The following is a 20,185-nucleotide window of genomic DNA, read 5'->3' as shown; positions in this document are numbered from 1 at the left end:
TGAAAATTTGAAAGAGCAGGCTTTGGGAGATACATAAATTGCCCACACTTATAGCAAGGGCATTATTCAACTTTTATCAAAGCTGCACAGTTTGATTTTATCTACAGGTAACCCTTATATGCACAGGCAATTTTTCGGTAAAGGTAAACTAACCCTTTGAAGTGTTGCTAAACCTACATGAAAAATATTTTGTCACTATCATCATCATATATTATCATGTCAATTACCTTGATCATGTTCCCTGTTCCACTTGTAATGGCAATTTCAAAGTGTATCTTCTCCTAACAGCTTTTAGTGTCTTATGCTGCGTACACACAACTGGACTTTCCAGCATACTAGGTCCGATGGTCTACCCGACAGACTTTCGGCGGAAGTTCCGAATGAATGAACGGACTTGGCCACACACAATCACACCAAAGTCTGACGGATTTGAATGTGATGACGTACAACTGGACTAGAATAAGGAAGTTCATAGTCAGTAGCTAATAGCTGCCCTAGCGTTGGTTTTCGTCCGATGGACTAGCATACTGACGAGTGGATTTCTCCATAGAAACTGGGTCCGGCGAAGTTTCGGCGGAAAGATTTGAAACATGTTCTATTTCTAAAGTCCATCTTATTTTTGGACAGCAAAGATCCGATGGAGCCCACCCACAAACACCGCTGTAAAGGTAGGTCCTTGCTCTGTTAGGTGCTCGATTTCCCTCTTCCTATCTTTCCTAGGCCGTGGTCTGGATGTACTTGGGAGTCCCATTCACCGGTGAGATAACCAAAACTCATACACGAGATGTATGCGAATAATGATTACGATTTAATGTTTTGATTACAACAGGTTATATGCTGAAACAGTTGGGGTGGCGCCCTGTGGAGTAGCCAATCAGGGATCCGCTCGTAGCTATACACCAAGCTTTTCCTAGTAACAGGTTTATTGACAGAACAAGCAAAATAAGCAGAAATTGTCTTCACGGCAATGCACGTCATTAACCTTCACACGAGATAAGAATAAGACTACGATATTCAACAATATTCAACAATATTGTGCTAATAGTCTGTGGTCCAGACGTTCTAGGTCATAGACGCAGTTAAGAGAATAAGATAGTTGCATATCTTGGCTTTCTCTGAGCAAACTCTCGCGGCCAAGGGCATTCTAAGAAAACGGCATATTCTCCAAATAGCAAGCATCTATGTCTTAGTTTTACAAAGTTTTAAAATGGATGACAGTATAACAAAATGGAGACTTGTTAATCCTTATAACCATATAACTATATAGCTGGTTATTGCAGTAAGCATCAGAATGCAGATTGCATGTGCCTTCACTGTTGGGGCACTCTTTCTTTAGTGTTAGGACCACAGATACCAGGGTGCCGTGACGTAGCTCTGTGACTTACTGCAATAGCCAGCTATAGATGAGGGCGGTGGCAAGTTTTTTGTTATCACATTGGTGTTTGTATTGGTCCAACAACGCACCAACACCTTTGCAGCCATTGTGCTATTTGCTGGGTGTTTGGTGTGCTCCTGTACGTTTAAGAAGGGGTTGGTTCCCCTTCAGTCCACCTGCCCTCATTTATCCATCAGAATGCATGTGTCTCCACTGTGGGGACACTCATACTTTAGTGTTAGGACCACAGATACCAGGGTGCCGTGACGTGACTCTGTGGCTCATGCATGCATGCATTTGCAAATGCGTGTGGACTAAACCCCTGTTTTTAACGCATACAGGTTTATTAGGTTGTCTGCGAGCTGGTGGTAAGTAGGCTTTGGTTTTTTCCTGGGCATTCCCCAGGCCTTTGTTACAATTTTATGTGCCCACAAAGGCAGCACTTTTTTATTATGACTGGAAGGCGGTACCAGCAAAAAAAAAAATTGGTGGTCTGTTGCTAAGCAAAATATAGAGTTTAAGACTTGTTATTAGCCTCTTGACTTTAGCAAAAAGATCACAAACCTATAAATCAGACTTCGAAACGTAAGCAGTGTTTCATCTGTAAAAAATTTTTTTAAAAGTCAGCAGCTGACTTTTAATAAGGAGACTTACCTCTCCAGGGCACCCGCGATGTCGGCCGCCGAGGCCGACATGTCCCTCGGCTCTCAGGTCCCAGCGCCGCCATTCATACTAAGGGAAACAGGTAGCGGAGCCTTGCGGCTTCACTGCCCATTTCCTACTGCACATGCGCGAGTCACGCGCCGGTTGGGAATGAGACACGCTGTGTTAGGGAACACACAGTTCCCAGAACACAGCGCGCCCCATTACCCAGAAGACCGAAGATCACCGAGGAGCAGGAAGAAGGCAGATTAGGAAGACTGCCTAGCAACAGCGATTTGTGACCAGGTAAAAAAAATTTTTTTTTATGTTTTTTTTTTTTTTTTTTTTTTTATAATATTAATGCTCTTTTTTTTCAGAGTGGCCCTCCACTTTATATCCCTTTTTTGGCTGTTCTCTTTACCACGTGCTGTCAGTAAGATAGTGATCATCCCATCCTCCCTCCCATCTTCCTTGTGGCACTCTTTATTAAGGTAATCTTGCCTAAAAAGTAGGTAGACGCTGTGTTGTATGGACTTTTAAAAATGGTGGTGGGGCTTAAGCCGCATGACTAGGCTTTTGTATATATTCTTAACTTCTTGCCGAACATGCATGTATGCAACACCAGGGACTGTGGGCCTTAATGCACATGAGTCCTCGACGACCAAGGTTTTTGTGCTGAGAGCACGCTCACTGTGTGCTTCTAGCACAGTGACCGAACTGTCACAGATTGCCACCGTCCTGTGAGCTCCTGACCATGTGACCACTCAAAGGGACAATCACAGTGGACACGTGAGCAGAAAGTCTGTCCTGCCTCCTGGCATTAAGACCCACTTTAAAGGCCACTGAGAAGGGACAGGAAGAGTTTACCTATAACCAAAAATTTGATCATTAAACATATTTTGATTTATTTGTCCCCAATAAAGGTTGGAAGCAGTGAAAAGGCTAATTATGTGTTCGCTGTTCATTTATTATTTGATATTTTTTAACATTGGTTTTATATAGTTGAGTGACGTACTGAGATAGTAGTCTGTGCAGTCCCACAAATCTCTGACTACTCCATATGCTGGCAGACTTTTAAAGAAAAAAAATCAAATCTTTTGTGTTATCCATTGTGCTGCTATCAGCTTCCTCTGAAGATAGTAAGAGCATGGTACCATGGGCTTTCATAGGTCCAGTGAACACAAATCCTCACACACACACTTACCTGACATAGTTGAACATATAAGCTCATTGACGTTTGAATGTGACACAATAGCTTTCAAAATATGACAGCTTGTGTTTTCACTAGTGAGTCATTTGAAATGTCTAGTAGTGCAAAGTCTCATAAAATAAACACCATATAAACAAATTCACAATGAAATGTTCAAACAATAGTGGAATATATTATCTGACACAAAATAGCAAAATCACTGTAGTATATTTTGTCATTCTATATCAGACATTTTTTTCTTTTGTGCAATAAAAAAACACAAATGTCTTGGGAGGAGAACAGGTAGATTCATTCTGATATTAAACAGCGTCTTTTCAATCCTTCCTCAAAGAGCTCTGATTGAGTATATCCAGGATTTATGGTGCTTCTAGTCTGTGTGAGGGCCGCACTTTGCATTGTCTCATTTTTACAGCAGTCTCCACGGGAGTGCCACACTTCTACAGCGAGAACAATTGTGGGAGGCGGGTGTGTAACATGTTTACATAGCTTGCTTCTCATAACTGTCTTGGGGATGTTTATAACTTAATACACCTATGCTTGTTCAGTCTTCTGTCACTGTGTTATGACGGGCATCACAATATGGTTATTTAGAAGTATCGAGTGTAACACTTCAAAGGACTTTTCCATTTTCAGACAAGCCACTCTTTTTATTGGTTCATCTTAAGTAATTACTGAAACTTAGAAATACTGAACTGAACAGGTATTGGACTGTAAAATTACTATAATTAGAACATATTAGAAAACAGTATATACAGTATATCACATAGTTACACAGGCTTAAAGATCTTAAGACAAGTCCCTTGAGTGCACAATGGCTGACCCTTAAGCTGGCCATACGTTTGAAGATTTTTAAATGAACATTTATACAAAAATTCTCATCAGTAAATTCAATGACTTGACAAATGTTGTTCTAATGTATATAAAGTAGGCCATAGATGATGTGATTTTCTTCCCTGTGACCATGGGTTGTAGGAAAGAAAATTTCATGAATCCCCCATCAACACAATCACTGTTGATGGAGAAATCCCTCCCATGGAGCTATTGTGTTTTCCCTGGGGGGGGACGGGTGGGGGGTTGCGGGGAGCCATTCCTGCCAGGAGAACACAGTGAGTACTGCTAGTGGCTATAGTCACTGGCAATAATCTCATTGGACAACAGACATCAGGTTTTTAAACAATAAAGTAAAACACCACACATCTTTTTGTTGGATAAAGTTGGCCGCTGCCTTTTTTATTATTGGCTTTACAATAAATAAACAAATATCTGAAAAATATTTTTTTTTAAATGAGGGTAAAATACCCTTAACATTAAACGTTCTTTTTTCAGAAAATAATCATATAATAAACTATTTTAAGAGATCTAGTGATGAAAACCTAGGCACCCAAACTGCCAAACTGTCCCCCTTAACAAAGGTGAAACTGCCACATAATAATTAGCCACGACGGATAGGGAGGGAGGGAACACCAGAGCTTGTGCTTACTGGGGCCACTAAACCTCAGGGGCTCGGAACCCCCTTTTATTTCACATTCTTCCCGCTTTTTTCCTAAACTGCCTGAATACTAGGACAACTGACCTATCCAGGGAAAGGTGACCAATAAAACCCCTTATCGCTCTTTTTCAAAACTGCCTGGATACTAAGTGCCAGTGGAAGGTGACCAATAGCACACCTTCCCGCTCTTTTTAAAAACTGCCTGGATAATAGGTGATAGAACATCCAGCATTTTCAGTTAAGGGGAGACTTGAAACCCTGCTGCTGCAGTCTCATGAGGGAAGGGTGGTTTGGAAACAGTTTTCCACCCTTTCCCTTTCATTCTAAAAATCTAACATGCTAGTTGTGCCCAAGTCGACTTGGGTACAATCAGTGCCCATAGATGGATCGAATCTCTCCTGGTCTGTGCTGAGCTGGACAAGATTTGATCCATCTATGGCCAGCTTAAGAGTGGATAAAAATCCTCATTAACTGTTAGAAATTCAAGAAAGATTTTTAATTCTGAGCCTTTTAATTTTCTTGTCACTATGGTAGAAAGTAAACATGGTTTTGACTCAGCTAACCATTAGAAAATCGAACAGATGTTCTTAAAATAAGCATTTTTTAATAAAATTTTACTAGTGTATGTGCAACGTAAGGTTTCATTCACACCTGCATGTTTTAGGTGCAGTGTTTTGAATGCACATTGCATGTTTAAGGCACATTTTACATGCGCTACTATTGAACTTTGTGATTAGCGCATTTTGCTGGAAGCCACATCAAAGATGCAGCAAGTACAACTTTTTCTAACTCTTTACAACACACCTAAAATATGCAGACAGATTAGTTACCTAGTTACATAGTAGGTGAGGTTGAAAAAAAACACAAGTCCATCAAGTCCAACCTATGTGTGTTGTGGTCATTAAGGTGCTTATCTAATAGTTTTTTGAAACTATCGATGCCCCCCCCCCAGAGACCATCGCCTGTGAAAGGGAATTCCACATCCTTGCCACTCTTACAGTAAAGAACCCTCTACGTAGTTTAAGGTTAAACATCTTTTCTTCAAATTTTAATGAGTGGCCATGTGTCTTGTTAAAGTGGGGTTCCACCCTAAAGTGGAACTTCCGCTCATCGGAACCCTCCCCCCCTCCGGTGTCACATTTGGCACCTTTCAGGGGGGAGGGGTGCAGATACCTGTATACGACCCACTTCCGTGCATAGACTCCCACGGGAGTCTATGCAGTTTCCTGTCCTGCCGCGCTGTCTGCTGGGACACACACGGGTCCCAGAGACAGTGTGGACCATTCCTAGTGTGCTGCGCGACTCACAATGCTTCAATTCCTGATTCCCCCACCTAGAATGGCGGCGGCAGCAGCCGAGACCCGAGCGATCGATCGGTCTCGGCTGCCGACATTGCTGGACCCTGGGAAGGTGAGTGTCTATTTATTAAAAGTCAGCAGATGTAGTATTTATAGCTGATGGCTTTTAATATTTTTTTTTTTGTAGGTGGAATCCCTCTTTAAACTCCCTTCTGTGAAAAAGTTTTATCCCTATTGTGGGGTCACCAGTATAGTATTTGAATATTGAAATCATATCCCCTCTCAAGCATCTCTTCTCCAGAGAGAGTAAGTTCAGTGCTCGCAACCTTTCCTCATAACTAATATCCCCCAGACCCTTTATTAGCTTTGTTTCCCTTCTTTGTACTCATTGCATTTCCAGTACGTCCTTCCTAAGGACTGGTGTTCAGAACTGGACAACATACTCCAGGTGTGGTTGGACCAGAGTCTTGTAGAGTGGGAGAATTATCACTTTATCCCTGGAGTTAATCCCTTTTTTAATGCATGCCAATATTCTGTTTGCTTTGTTAGCAGCAGCTTGGCATTGCATAGTCCCTCTCCATCCTAGACTCCCCCAGAAGTTCTCCCCCTAGTGTATAGATTGCATTCATATTTTTGCCACCCAAATGCATTATTTTCAATTTTTCTACATTGAACCTCATTTGCCATGTAGTTGCATACCCCATTAATTTATTCAGATCTTCTCGCAAGGTTTCCACATCCTGCGGAGAAGTTATTGTCCTGCTTAGCTTAGTATTGTCTGCAAATACTGAGATTGAACTGTTTACCCCATCCTCCAAGTCGTTTATGACCAAATTAAATAGGATTGGTCCCAGCACAGAAAACTGGGGGACACGACTACCCACCCCTCACCACTCAGAGTATTCCCCATTTATCCCCACCCTCTTAATTTGCCTTTGTAGCCAGTTTTCAATCAATGCACTCACCCTATGGTCCATGCCATGACCTTATTTTGTACATTAAATGTTTATGGGGAACTGTGTCAAATGCTTTTGCAAAATCCAGATATACCAACTCTACGGTCCTTCCTTTATCTAGATGGAAACTCACTTCCTCATAGAAGGTTAATAGATTGGTTTAGCAAGAATGATTCTTCATGAATCCATGCTGATTACTGCTAATGCTACCGTTTTTATTACTAAAATCTTGTATATAGTTCCTTATCATCCCCTCTAAGAGCTTGCATACTATTGATGTTAGGCTACCCAGTCTGCAATTCCCAGGGATGTATTTTGGGCCCTTTTTAAATATTGATGCTACATTGGCTTTTCTCCAATCCGCTGATACCATTCCAGTTAGTAGATTGTCAGTAAAAATTAGGAACAATGGTCTGGCAATTACTTATCTGAGTTCCTTAAGTATCCTCGGGTGCACGCCATCTGGTCCCAAGGATTTATTAATGTTAGTTTCCCAAGTCTAATTCTAATTCTGTCCTCTGGTAGCCATGAGGGTGCTTCCTGTGATGTGTCACAAGGATACACTTTGCAGTTTTGGCTACTGAAGCCCTCCGATTGCCTTGTGAAGACTAAGGAGAGGGAAATGTAATGCCTTTGCCATCTCCCCATCCTTTTTAACCAGTTGTCCTTCCTCATTCTTTATGGGGCCAATATGGTTTGTCCTTCCTTTTGTACTGTTTACATAATTAAAGAATTTCTACAGGTGGTTACAGTAATTGTGCTGTCACCCCAACATAGGATGACAGTACAATATATTCCAATATAACAGAATATAACATATGTATGTAAATATATTTATATGAACCTGGGAGCTCCCCTTGCTTTAAAGGCTATACGTGAGGCCTGACTTAAAGTACTTCAATCCGGGGTCTTCTTTTCTTCGCTAGCTAAAGTCACTCCTTTGTATTTGTAATCCAAAAGTTCATGGAGGATTAAGCTGAAATGCTCCTGATGTAACTCCAGTAACTTATCTACATACGCTGAGGAGCCAAAGTAAATAGGCACCAAGCCTGCTCAGTGTCAGTGGCTCTGTTACGTCTCCGTGGAACTGCAGATTCCAGTGAGGCCTATATGTGAGTCTAACTGCGTGCAAAGATTAACAAACTGTGGGCCGTAACCCGCTCACCAACTGGATCAGAGTTCCGTGTGATCACTTTGGTCCGGTGACTGTAACTGGTCTTTCCGTCCGCTGGGCCAGATGCTCTGTATCGCTCCGCTGAATCGATCCGGTTCTCAGATTCTCCGCTGAGTGTCTTTGGACCTTCTCAATCCAGCTACCGTCTCTCAGGCTCCATCAGGTCACCTCACAAAAACAAACAGGCTGATCGATAGCTGTTGGCCGCTGTCTCCCAGGACACCTCTCCACAGATCCGCACAGGTAGGTAACATGTTCCCAAGAGACCTAAAATGGCCACTGTTGTCCCTTATATCCCCTTCCCAGCATGCACTGCATAAGAGAGTGTTCATGGGTAGGTCAAACAGACTCCTGGGTAACGAGGTCAACCTCCAGAATCCAAAACAAACAGTCACTTCCTGTACCAGTCTTTAAGTTGTTCTGAGGTAATCATAAACAGGTGCTTTACCCATATTTAGTCACAAGATGGCTTTAGTACAAAACCACAGTAATGTCTATATACCTCACATTGAAGCATGTATAATCACATCAATAAACAAGGATGTCAGCGCTACATTACCTCGGGTTTATGTGCTTTAGTCAACCTATCACTAATGTGCCCTATACTACCCTCTGGACTATATTCCGTGCTGACTATCTCTACCTCTGGACCCTACCTCTGGACCTAGTATATTGGTTCTGTGTGTTATTACTGGCAATAACCTTTAGGGTAGGAGTTAGGTGCCATATTGGGATGCAGAGGTGAGTAAAGGGAAGAGAGAAAAATGTATTATAAACACTATCAATTCTTTGTAAGCTTCCTTGCTCTTGCTACCCATAGACATTAAATAACAGTGGCCAGATCTTACCTTTTTAGTAGACAACAAACTCATGTCCATGAGCAGATTCCAACACTGCTGTTATGTTATGAAACCTGCTCTGATCAATTTTACCTCCTTCCTTCACCCTACCCTGAGATAAGTGGCACAAATGTGGAAACTGGCGAATATATAGTAATGTTCTACTGCTAATAAAATTCCCATTTTTAATACATTTCAACTGCTTCCCCCCCCCCCAAAAAAAAAATTTGAATAGTGTTAATAAAAGCATATTTGTAGGAATGATGCCTTTTACCTTTTTTAGCTCCATTATACAAAAGGTTTGGTTGTTTTACACGGCAAATAGAATAGGGGCGATTCTAGCCCTTTTGCTGCCTGAGGCAAAGTCTACAATGATTATCCCCCCTCATCCCAAACAAGATACAATCACAGAAGCCCTATCAAGTAACAAAGAAAAACTATTCTGCTATTGGAAAATTACTAATAAATATGACCTAATCAGTCAAAAAATCAAAACTGCAGATGCCCAAATTAAACCCCATCTACCATACCGCTATATATGCCCTAATTAACTACTTGCAGCACATTACAAATATTCAAATGAACTCTGGCCTCCCATTACAATAACATAGTTCAGAGTGGGGTAATTCTATCTTCTTTTCTGCACTTATAAGAGAGGAATTGTATTTTCTCCAGGGATTCACTGATAGCATCTGCTGGATATGGGGAACAGAACTCAAAAACAGAGAAATAAGGAAGGTATATTGAGTTAGAAATATTAAATAATGCATAGATAGATGTGCATTACACAACAACGTGTAGTTACAATACAATGTATATAATTTGACAGTTTGTGAACATGCTTGCACTTGTAGCTCTACAGAAACTGGAGGTGCAATGCAACCCTATTTTCTAATCTGCTTACGTGTCAATTGTTTGCCATTTATATCCTGCTTCTTCAGTCACTTTTGCCGAATGCCCCAAGTGAACCAAATCTTATTGGATTTGCATTTTCTATAAATAGGCCCAAAAATCTAAAATGACCAATCCCATGGAAAAATTTAAATATTCGAATGACAACACTGCATTTTTATGTATGCATGTCATGACAGGTGATCAGACTTCACAAAGTGTCTTCTCAAGGTATATCCTTATATGTGTCTGAGAAATACAGATTCATTGCTGGCAATCACTGGGAAAACTCACACGCAAATTTTCATAAGAATTGTCCTTATGTTCATGACACTGGGGTGAATTTGAAGGTGACGTTAGAATACACAGATACCCCCCCCCCCCCCCCCCTACATAGGTCAATATATCACACATCTGTAAAAATGCAGTATGTTTTTCATATACATATATCCAGATAAGTAATGTGTTCTTTGCCTCCAATATATCAAGATATATGAGCTGATTTGTCTTTGAGGTGCAAGTTCCAGGTTCATTCTTAGCTTTCCTACTGTCCTGAACTACAGTATATCCCCAACAAAGAAAAACAATTCTGTTTAGAGTTAGACTTTTGTAACACAAATCTTTATATCGGGCCTGGAAATAAATTTAACAGACATTGACGGAAATTTACTAAAAGTGGAGCACTCAGAATCTGACTCAGCTGTGGATCGTAGCCAACTAGCTTCTAACTTCAGCTTGTTCAATTTAGCTTTAACCAAAAAAAAAAAAAACTGGGAGCTGATTGGTTTCTATACAGAGCTGCACCAGATTTTGCACACACCAGTTTTAGGAAGTTTGCCCTATTATAGATATTTAGTGGCAGATGGTATGCATAAATGACTTTTAACAAAAGACCATTATACAAAGGACCATTATACAAACATATACACTGGCATCAGGTGATTAGCTGTATCTATAGAGAAATGAGTAGCTATCGGTTGGGAAATTGCAACCCAGCTAATTGGTGCTTTAACCAAGCAGGCTTGGCCAGGGTATATCGGTAGCAGCCAGAGAGGGTCTATGCACATATGATCATTGCCAAACTTGACATTCTCAGGGAAGCTCTACATACATAAGATAATTTCCAAAACTGTCAGTCTGTTATGATGGTACTTCCAGCAGTTATAGGGGGTCTATGTACAGTATATGGGATCATTGCTGAATCTGATATTCTGGTATGGTGGTGCTTTCTGCATTCAGGAGAGTCACTCTACATATATAAGATCATTGCAGAATTTGATATTCTGTCCTGATGGTGCTTTCTGCAGTCAGTGGGGTCTACATACATACAGTATGAGCATTTCCAAACCTGCCATTCGATTCTGTTATGATGGTACTTTCTGCATTCAGGGAGGGTCTGCATACGTAGAATCACTGTCAAATCTGATATTCGGTTATGATGGTACTTTTTCATCAAAAATACATAGCCTGTTATAATTTCTTCTATGAATTTGTTGGAAAACACATTTGTTGCAAATATGGTATATAGTAATTTTATAACTATGCATTGAAGTCTGTATAAAAAACAAAAAAATCACAAGCTGCTGCTTAAATATATTCTAGTACTAGTATCACAAACAATGGATTTAGTTATCTCTTTTTTCAACATTGATGTTTTATGGCTATCTAAGCTTTCTCAAACATACCCCATCAATATCAAAGGTATATTCGTATAACTGTTTCATTCATCTTCACAATGCTATGAATGTCAACGGGAATCCCTTTGTGTGTCCCAAGTAGTTATCTGTGTTGATAGTGAAGCATTAGGTACATGTGTACTGATATCAGTGATACAACAGACATATCTCATTCAATACAAATGTTACTGCTAACTGAAGAATCCATCTATTCAAAGAAAACACTGTTACACATCAAAGAGGTTTTTTTTTATCTATCACAAGCAGTAGCAATCTCTTTAGCACAACAGCTACTGATAAAAATGTATAATATAAGCTGTGCACATCCATGGTTTAGCTGAAACCCAAACGGACAAAATAGCCTGAGATATGAAACAGCACACTGGGCATCATGATACCAACAGAGAGGTGTACCAGGTTATATAACACAATTGTTAAAAAAAAGTAAACAATTTGGTCTCTGCAATGGAAAGTAGGTACTCCTACGCTAAAAGGAAATGTGAATAAGGTGTATAGGTGCTGCAAACACCGTAGGGGTCAAACTCTACCCAAACAAAGAAAATTAAAGCAGTGGGTGGTGTTGCGCTCCTAAAGTTAATGTTTGAAATAAATATATAAAATTGCCATAAATCAAAGTAAGAGTAAAATCCACATAGAATAGGCAATACAAATTAAATCTCTCACAATAAAGTGCTACTGTGCAAGATCACTCTGCAAATAGAAGCAAATGTAATAAGCAATGTGCAAATAAAGGCAAACGTAATAAAAAGTCCAAAGTGAGACGTTGGACGCTCTTCAGGGTCCAGTGTGCAAAAAAATGTGCAGATGTGCGGGTGTTTTGCAGGAACACTAATTAGTGATGCAGCAATATCCCTATGTCACTGACACCCGTGAATGTGCTAAATTATTACCTTACTGCTGTGAAGAGAGAGGGGGGTGAATCCCTTCGGATTGGTGTATTCCTGCACGTTCCTAATGAGTATGGAGCAGAGCCAGAGGGGATCCTTTCCTTTACTTCCAGTGAATGGGTGTCAGGGATCACTCAGATGCTCAATATACCAGGGTAAAGAGAGGGGATAAAGAGCCTACCATGGTGTAGTACGTTTTCAATAAAAGCTGAAGTTTATTAATGAAATGGTAAAAAACTCACATTTCAGTGTATGAATCGCACAATGTAAAAAATGAGTGCCGAGCTTGTACCTGACCGTATTTTCCGGTGTCCGTATGCCTCTTAGTATCCTACGTGTTACGTCACAACACACATGAGATCCCAGTTGAAGTCACGTGTGTTGTGACGTAACGTATCTGTGAGAAATACTTCCTTCCTGGGACCTTGCATTGTGTTGTTCCAATGGCCACAAATTTTCGAAAGGCCTCCGACTCCGCCAGTTTATATGGCAGTAGTTGGCGGGCTATCAGTTTTGACAAGCCAGTCGTCGACCGTTGGGCAAGAGGGTTATCCGGCGTCATCATTTTTTTACGCTCGAACATTTAGCCCACGGAAGCCTGCCTTTTTCCAGAAAAACGTGAGGATGGCATGATGGAAGGTGGAGTGGAGGACAATTGTGAGGAGAGAGGAGAAGTAGAAGACGAGGCCAGACGGTGAGAGCCTGGAGTGTGGCATTGTGGGTTCCGTTGCTCCCACTGGGCTCAGTGATGGCAGCTCATGTGCCTTCTTAAGGCGGTCGTCCCTAGGTGAGTGTTGGGCTTACCGCAACTTATGCGTTGACTGCAAAGATTGCAGATGGCAACACTATTGTCAGCAGCGGACACGTTAAAAAAAGCCCACACTGCGGGGCCATGTGCCGGCATCCTGGAAGCGCCAGATGTGACCTTACATGGTTGATGCCTCACTCCTGATACATTAGCAGTCTGCTTTGTCTCTCCTGTGCAATCTAAGTTCCGCCTGCTTCTCCTCCTGATCTGCTGGTCCATATCTTCCTCTGAACTCCCCTCCTCTTCCTCTCTTGTGGGCACCCACGTGACATCACTAGACACGTCATCATCAACATCACCTTCCCCATCGCTATAATTAGAGATCTCGGAGTAGGCAGCAACACCGGGGACCAACCTCCTCCTTGGGCTGATCTGGGTACTGTCGTCAGACTGCTGAGTGGCAGTTGTTGCTACCTCCTCTTCCTGATCCAATGCCAAGAGTGGCTGCACATCGGCAATGTCTTGTGATGGATCGGAAAATAATTCCTGTGACTCAAGCGGAGGGTATATGGTGGTGGTGTTGGTGGTAGTGTCTTTGGGGGTGCACACAGCAGAGAGTGAAGAAGAGGGTGCAGATCGAGAGGATGAGGAGGGTGCAGAAGAGTAAGGCTGAGTGAGCCACTCAACCAAGTCTGGTGCGTCCTTTGATGTAATCAAACTCACCTTCTGCAATTTCCCACTTTGGCTCAAGCCTGTTGCTCCTGCCCTACCCCTACCACCCCTGCGGAAGGGCCTGCCTCTTCCTCTGCCTGTCATTTTTTAAATGACCCTGTGACAAAAGTCTCTAGAGAAGTGCAGTATGTATGTGGAAGAAGGTATATAACACCCCGCTTCAATCGGTTGTTTTTGGGGGCCACTGGTCTATCACACCAGTTATAATAATTTTTTTTAATTGCGTTTGTCACTGTTTGTAGTATCTCTGCAGAACCGCTCAGCAGTCACAATGCTGCACAGTGGAAATGCACTATACTATGCTTTCTATATTTGCAAGTATTTTATACGTGTATTACACCCCTATATACTGCACACCAAATAGTACACCTATACCAGTCCTTAAAAGGAGCTAGCTACTATTAGGTCCACAACTAATAGTAGCTAGCTAGTAGCTAGTGAATTGCAGACTGTCCCTGCTCCAAACACCAAACTGTCCCTCCCTACACTGAGAAACAACAGCTGCAGAATCGGTCAGCAGCACAACAGTGCAGTGCACTATAATATGCTTTCTATATTTGAAAGAAAGTATATTATACGTGTACAACCCTATATAATGTACATCTATACCAGTCCTTAAAAGGACCTTTGTGGACCTAATAGTAGCTAGCTAGTAGCTAGTGAATTGCAGACTATCCCTGCTCCAAACACCAAACTACTGTCCCTCCCTACACTGAGAAACGACAGCTGCAGAATCGGTCAGCAGCACAGCAGTGCAGTGCACTATAATATGCTTTCTATATTTGAAAGAAAGTATATTATATGTGTACAACCCTATATAATGTACACCTATACCAGTCCTTAAAAGGACCTTTGTGGACCTAGTAGCTAGTGATTTGCCTACTGTCCTTGCTCCAAAACACCAAACTGTCCCTCAGTCCCTACACTGATAAAAGACAGCTGCAGAATCGGTGAGCACTCAGCAGCACAGCAGTCAGCAGTGCACCATTATATACTTTCTATATTTGAAAGAAAGTATATTATACATGTACAACCCTATATACTGTACACCTATACCAGTCCTTAAAAAGGACCTTTGTGGACCTAATAGTAATAGCTAGTGATTAAACTGACTGTCCCTGCTCCACACAGTGTCCTGTCCCTACACTGACAAAAGACAGCTGCAGAATCGGTCAGCAGGGCACTCAGCAGCACAGCAGTCAGCAGCAGTGCACCAGAATATACTTTGTATCATTGAAAGAAAGTATATTCTAAGTATATTACAACCCTATATACTGTACACCTACACCAGTCCTTAAAAGGACTTTTGTGGACCTAATAGTAATAGCTAGTGATTAAAATGACTGTCCCTGCTCCACACAGCGTCCGTCCCTACACTGACAAAAGACAGAATGTAAAATGGCCGCCAAATCAGGTCTATTTATAAGGTAGGGGGTATGTCCAATTGTCCATGTGCTGAAATGTCTCAATTGGCTGTCCTGTACCCCATGATGGATGTGTCATCATGGGTCAAAGTTCTTTCACAATGTAAACGCATATGTCCGCCACACGAACAGCGCCAGAAGTCCGCCAGTTTGGCGAATCGCGAACGAGCAAAATTTGCCGCGAACCGACCGCCGGGTCGAACCGCAAGGCCATCTCTAGTCTTGGCTAACGTGCTGCAGCTCAGTTTCAGGATCTTCTTATAGCCTAGGCCATCTTTATGTAGAGTAACAATTCTTTTTTCAGATCCTCGGTGAGTTCTTTGCTACGAGGTGCCGTGTTGAACTTTCAATGACCAGTATGAGAGAATGGGAGCGATAACACCAAATTTAACACACCTGCTTCCCATTTACACCTGAGACCGGGTAATACTAACGAGTCACATGACACAGGGGACAGAAAATGTCTAATTGGGCCCAATTTGGACATTTTCACTTAGGGGTCTACTCACTTTTGTTGCCAGTGGTTTAGATATTAATGGCTGTGTGTTGAGTTATTTTGAGGGGACAGCAAATTTACACTGTTATACAAGCTGTACACTCACTACTTTACATTGTAGCAAAGTGTAATTTCTTCAGTGTTGTCACTTGAAAAGATATAATAAAATATTTACAAAAATGTGAGGGGTGTAATCACTTTTTTGAGATACTGTATGTTCAATCCTTCTGTATAAGTCTGAGATGTATCACTGTTTTTCTTTCTATATGTTTAATAAATACAATTTTCAATTTTAAACAAGCTCTTTATTGTGAGAGAAGCATACGAGAAAAATCACTGCAAAAAATAATTGCAATTTATTACAAAATAAGATAGTAGTTTCCACATCAATACAGGGAAATATAGCAAATGGCAACACAGTACACCAACAGTACATTACGGCGAGGGTAAAGGTGTCATCCCAAAACCCATAGTTGTAGTATTTCACTGTCGACCAGATGGTCATAAGTAAAACTAAGCGATACATAATATAGGCCTCGTGAAAACCTGAATTAAATAAGACCAGTTGGAAATGCAGCGTAAACAGAAAACTAGCGATTATATAACCATATCATCATCACAAGTAGATTCTAGATCTAGGCATCTGCCCCAAAACTTTGTGGGATTTAGCTGGGCACCCTCTGTGAACATATATTACTTTATTATATGAGAGCACAAGGTTGACGGCATGTACCGAAGCCTGATCAGGCAGCATTTTTGCAGGAAAATATGGAGATATTTATCACTATCTGGGTTGGGAAGGAGGTTCCAGGAGACATTGCTTAGAGCAGAGGGTTAACCCATTTAATCATGTAAAAACTGGACCACCTGAGACCAGCAACCTTGAAAAATGGGGCATGACCATATCAAGTGATAGAAGGTACTCGTGGTCTCACCACATCTAGTGATGTGTCCGGTATCTAGACAGGTGAATAGGGATAAAGTAGACTCGGTGCAAAATATACAGGTGGGTAAAATGGTCAGACAGTTTTGGGGAGACCAATTTGCATGATTTCAGCATATCATCCCAGTCCCTGTCCTCTAGCTCCCCAGGCGGAAGATGACAATTGTAAAACATAGAAGTCAGCTTCTTGGACTCCGAACCAAGGAGCACGTCCAGCAGAGAATCCAAATTTGAGCTAGGGCCATCAAATTGATCACGCAGCACATAACAGAGCTGGAGGTAATGGGAGAACATGGAATTGGGTTGCCATAAATTCAGACTTAAGATCCTAAAGAGATTTAATGTCACTACTCGAGAATACTTGGGAGAAATATATAACCCCTCTGTTTACCCACAGCTCAACATAAGGCACTGTAAGTAATTCTGGCAAACAGGGATTATCCCACAGAAACACTTAAGCTTGAACAGGCAAAGCATTAAAAAAATACCATCAAAAGGAAGAAATTGGAGTCCAGGCTGGGGAAGCAACGATGGGTCGTTCGGGGACACCGTTAGGAAAGGGGGTTACTATATGTATTGTGTTTCGGTTCCATCTATAAGGAAAGATTGCTAAACTACTATATTAATTATTTATCTGGTACATTATAATAGAAATATGTGAGTCTATGTACCAGAATTATTCCCATTTATTGATTTTTATGTGTCATTTTTTTTCCAGTCTGTCCTCCTCCCAGAGGGAAATTTGGTGTATCTAGTGGTTCCAAGGCCCATGATCCCATTCTTGAATAAATATATGTTATATATCTTATAGCATAAGTTACTTAGGAATAGATACAAATATTTTATGTATATATTTATTGGTTGATGTGTACTCTAAGTGGTATTTATGTGTTTCCCAGAACCTGGGCAAGTGCGGGTGGAGACGCATGTAAGGCATTGTGATGCATGGTATTGCTTCCCCCGATTGGAACTTGTGTAAAGGATTTTTTTTTTAAATGTGGTGTGTAACTAGTGTTCTAAAATTGAAACTGGCTATATTTTTTATTATTTTCCAAAAAATGATGGGACTTTAACTGTTAGCATATAGCACATATCATTCGACACCTTAAAAGTCCAATTTTTGGGAGAAATTGGTTTGGACTGTTTGTGAGTTTAAGAATATTGGTGCCTTTCCACATATTCCTGGCTTTGGATACATTCAATAACCATTAAAACATGTTATGAAACTTCTGATAAGAAAGCATTTTCATACACAATTCTACTAGTGTATAGCCAGCTTAAGAGTTCTCTTTGCCCTTAATCTGACCAGGGACATTAGATAGCTTTTAAAAAGAGTACTGCCATAAACATTACTGGAAACCAATAATAACCAGTAATGGACACCAGGCAGGAAGTGTGTTACTGGCAAGGTCAAAAGGTTTAACTAAAGGAAAAAATCCAGAAAACAAATGCAAACACCACATCTAAGAACATGTAAGCTGCAATATACTAAAGTTGTCTTCTTGAGGTTAGATACACTTTAATTATTAGTCTACTGTAAATGCCTAAGCTAATGACCACATGACCAGCACTGGAAGTAATATGATATGGCACTTTCTCAAGGAGAGTTAAAGTGTTTTTTAAACCCCTACACATACCCAGTGAAGTGACTGGCTTCAGCTGATAAACAGAGATGAAACAAATCCTCCTACATACATACCTGTTTATCCACTGTCTTTTCTTTTCTACATCCATTCAAAGTACAGAATTTATAAAGCTTGTCTGAGCATTCATAAAAAAGGGGGCTGAGAGTTGATTGGAGGGAAGGGACACAGCCCCCTTTACACACCACACAGGAAAAGAGCTGAGGCTGTCAATCAGTTGGTGGTCCCTCCCCTGTCCCTCCCCTGTGGGGGGGGGGGGCAGCACAAAGAAGGTTTTTTACCTTCATGCATAAAATGCATGAAGGTAAAAAAACCTTCAGCCTTTACAACCACTTTAATGTCCTGACTAAGGATGGCCCTACACTGGTAGATGTCTCCCCAAAAATGATGGGCAGGAATTCATTTGTAGTGCCTGCACTCAGAACGGCTTCTCATTTGACTTGTTCAAAGGGCTGCAAAATCACACACCTGGTTAATATGTACATTTTGGCACAGTTAGCTCTAGGCTTGGGGAATTCAGCACTAAATACATTAGAAAATGAAACATACCAAAAAGTTTATTTATATTGTGACTGTGCAAAATATATGTGAAGCACTGCATAAATTGACAGCGCTATAAAAGTACCTGTAAAAAAAAAATAATAATACATTTTCACCCATTCCTGATTTTTAACCTAATTACCATTTAACCCCTAAATGTAAGCTTTAAAATCAGTCAGCAGTAATTAGTCACATTCAACTGGATCTGTTCTGTAATGTTAAAGAAGCTTCACAGCTTATACAAGCCACTTCTTCGGCTTTAGTGGTGTCAGGAAATATACACCAGCATTTATATCCCTACAGGTAGAAATCACAACTTGATCCAGTCATCTGGAAAGGCAGATGTCATTATTCAAGAACAAGATGGGAGGTGACATTTGTGGAACCACCTTGTTATAGTGACATAATCCCATCCTTGGTGTCAGGATTTGTTAAGATGTTGCTTTGTCTCCCCACTGTACAGGTCTTTGCATTCCTCACTACACAGCACTGCATATACGAAACTATTTGCTTGTGTTTGGGTGATGGGTCTTACTTCTGCCTAGCAGCACCAAGCTTGTTGGTTGGAATCCCAACCATGGCACTACCAGCCTGGAGTTGTTCACCCTGTTTATGAGTGGGTTTTCTTTGGGTAGTCTGGTTTCCTCCCACACACCAAAGACATTTTGGTAGGTTAATTGGCTCCTGTCTAAATTGGGCCTAGCATGTGTATTTATAAATGTGAATTAGGGAACTTACATTGTAAGCTCCTTGAGGATGTGCAATATATACAGTACATGTGTAAAGCGCTGTGTAAATTGACAGTGCTATATAAGTACCTGTAATGAATAGTCGCTGGGCTTGAAAGACACAGGGATGCAATGTTTGTTATAGATCCTTCTGAGTTTTTCTAATGCTCCAGCCACATACAGGATAACTATATTACTCAGTTTGTTCTGCTTCTCCTCTCTTGTTCAATGGCCCTGTGTTTGTCTGATCTGCTGATAGGCTGCACTGATGGGCAATGATGAGGTGGCACTTATGGGCACTGATTAGGCAGCACTTATGGGCACTGATTAAGTGACACTGAGGAGGAGGCACTAATATGCTGTGCTTATGGGCACTGATATGTGGCACTGATGAGCACTGATAAGTGACACTGGTGGGCACTAATAGGTGGAACTGGTGAGTACTGATAGGTGGCACTGATGGGCACTGATAC

This window comes from Lithobates pipiens, unplaced genomic scaffold, assembly GCF_037356315.1.
Source record: "Lithobates pipiens isolate NorthernLeopardFrog02 unplaced genomic scaffold, aLitPip1_a1.2 Scaffold_13, whole genome shotgun sequence".
NCBI classification, from domain to species: domain Eukaryota; kingdom Metazoa; phylum Chordata; class Amphibia; order Anura; family Ranidae; genus Lithobates; species Lithobates pipiens.
The sequence above is the reverse complement of the archived record's forward strand: the minus strand, read 5'-3'. Positions refer to the sequence as shown.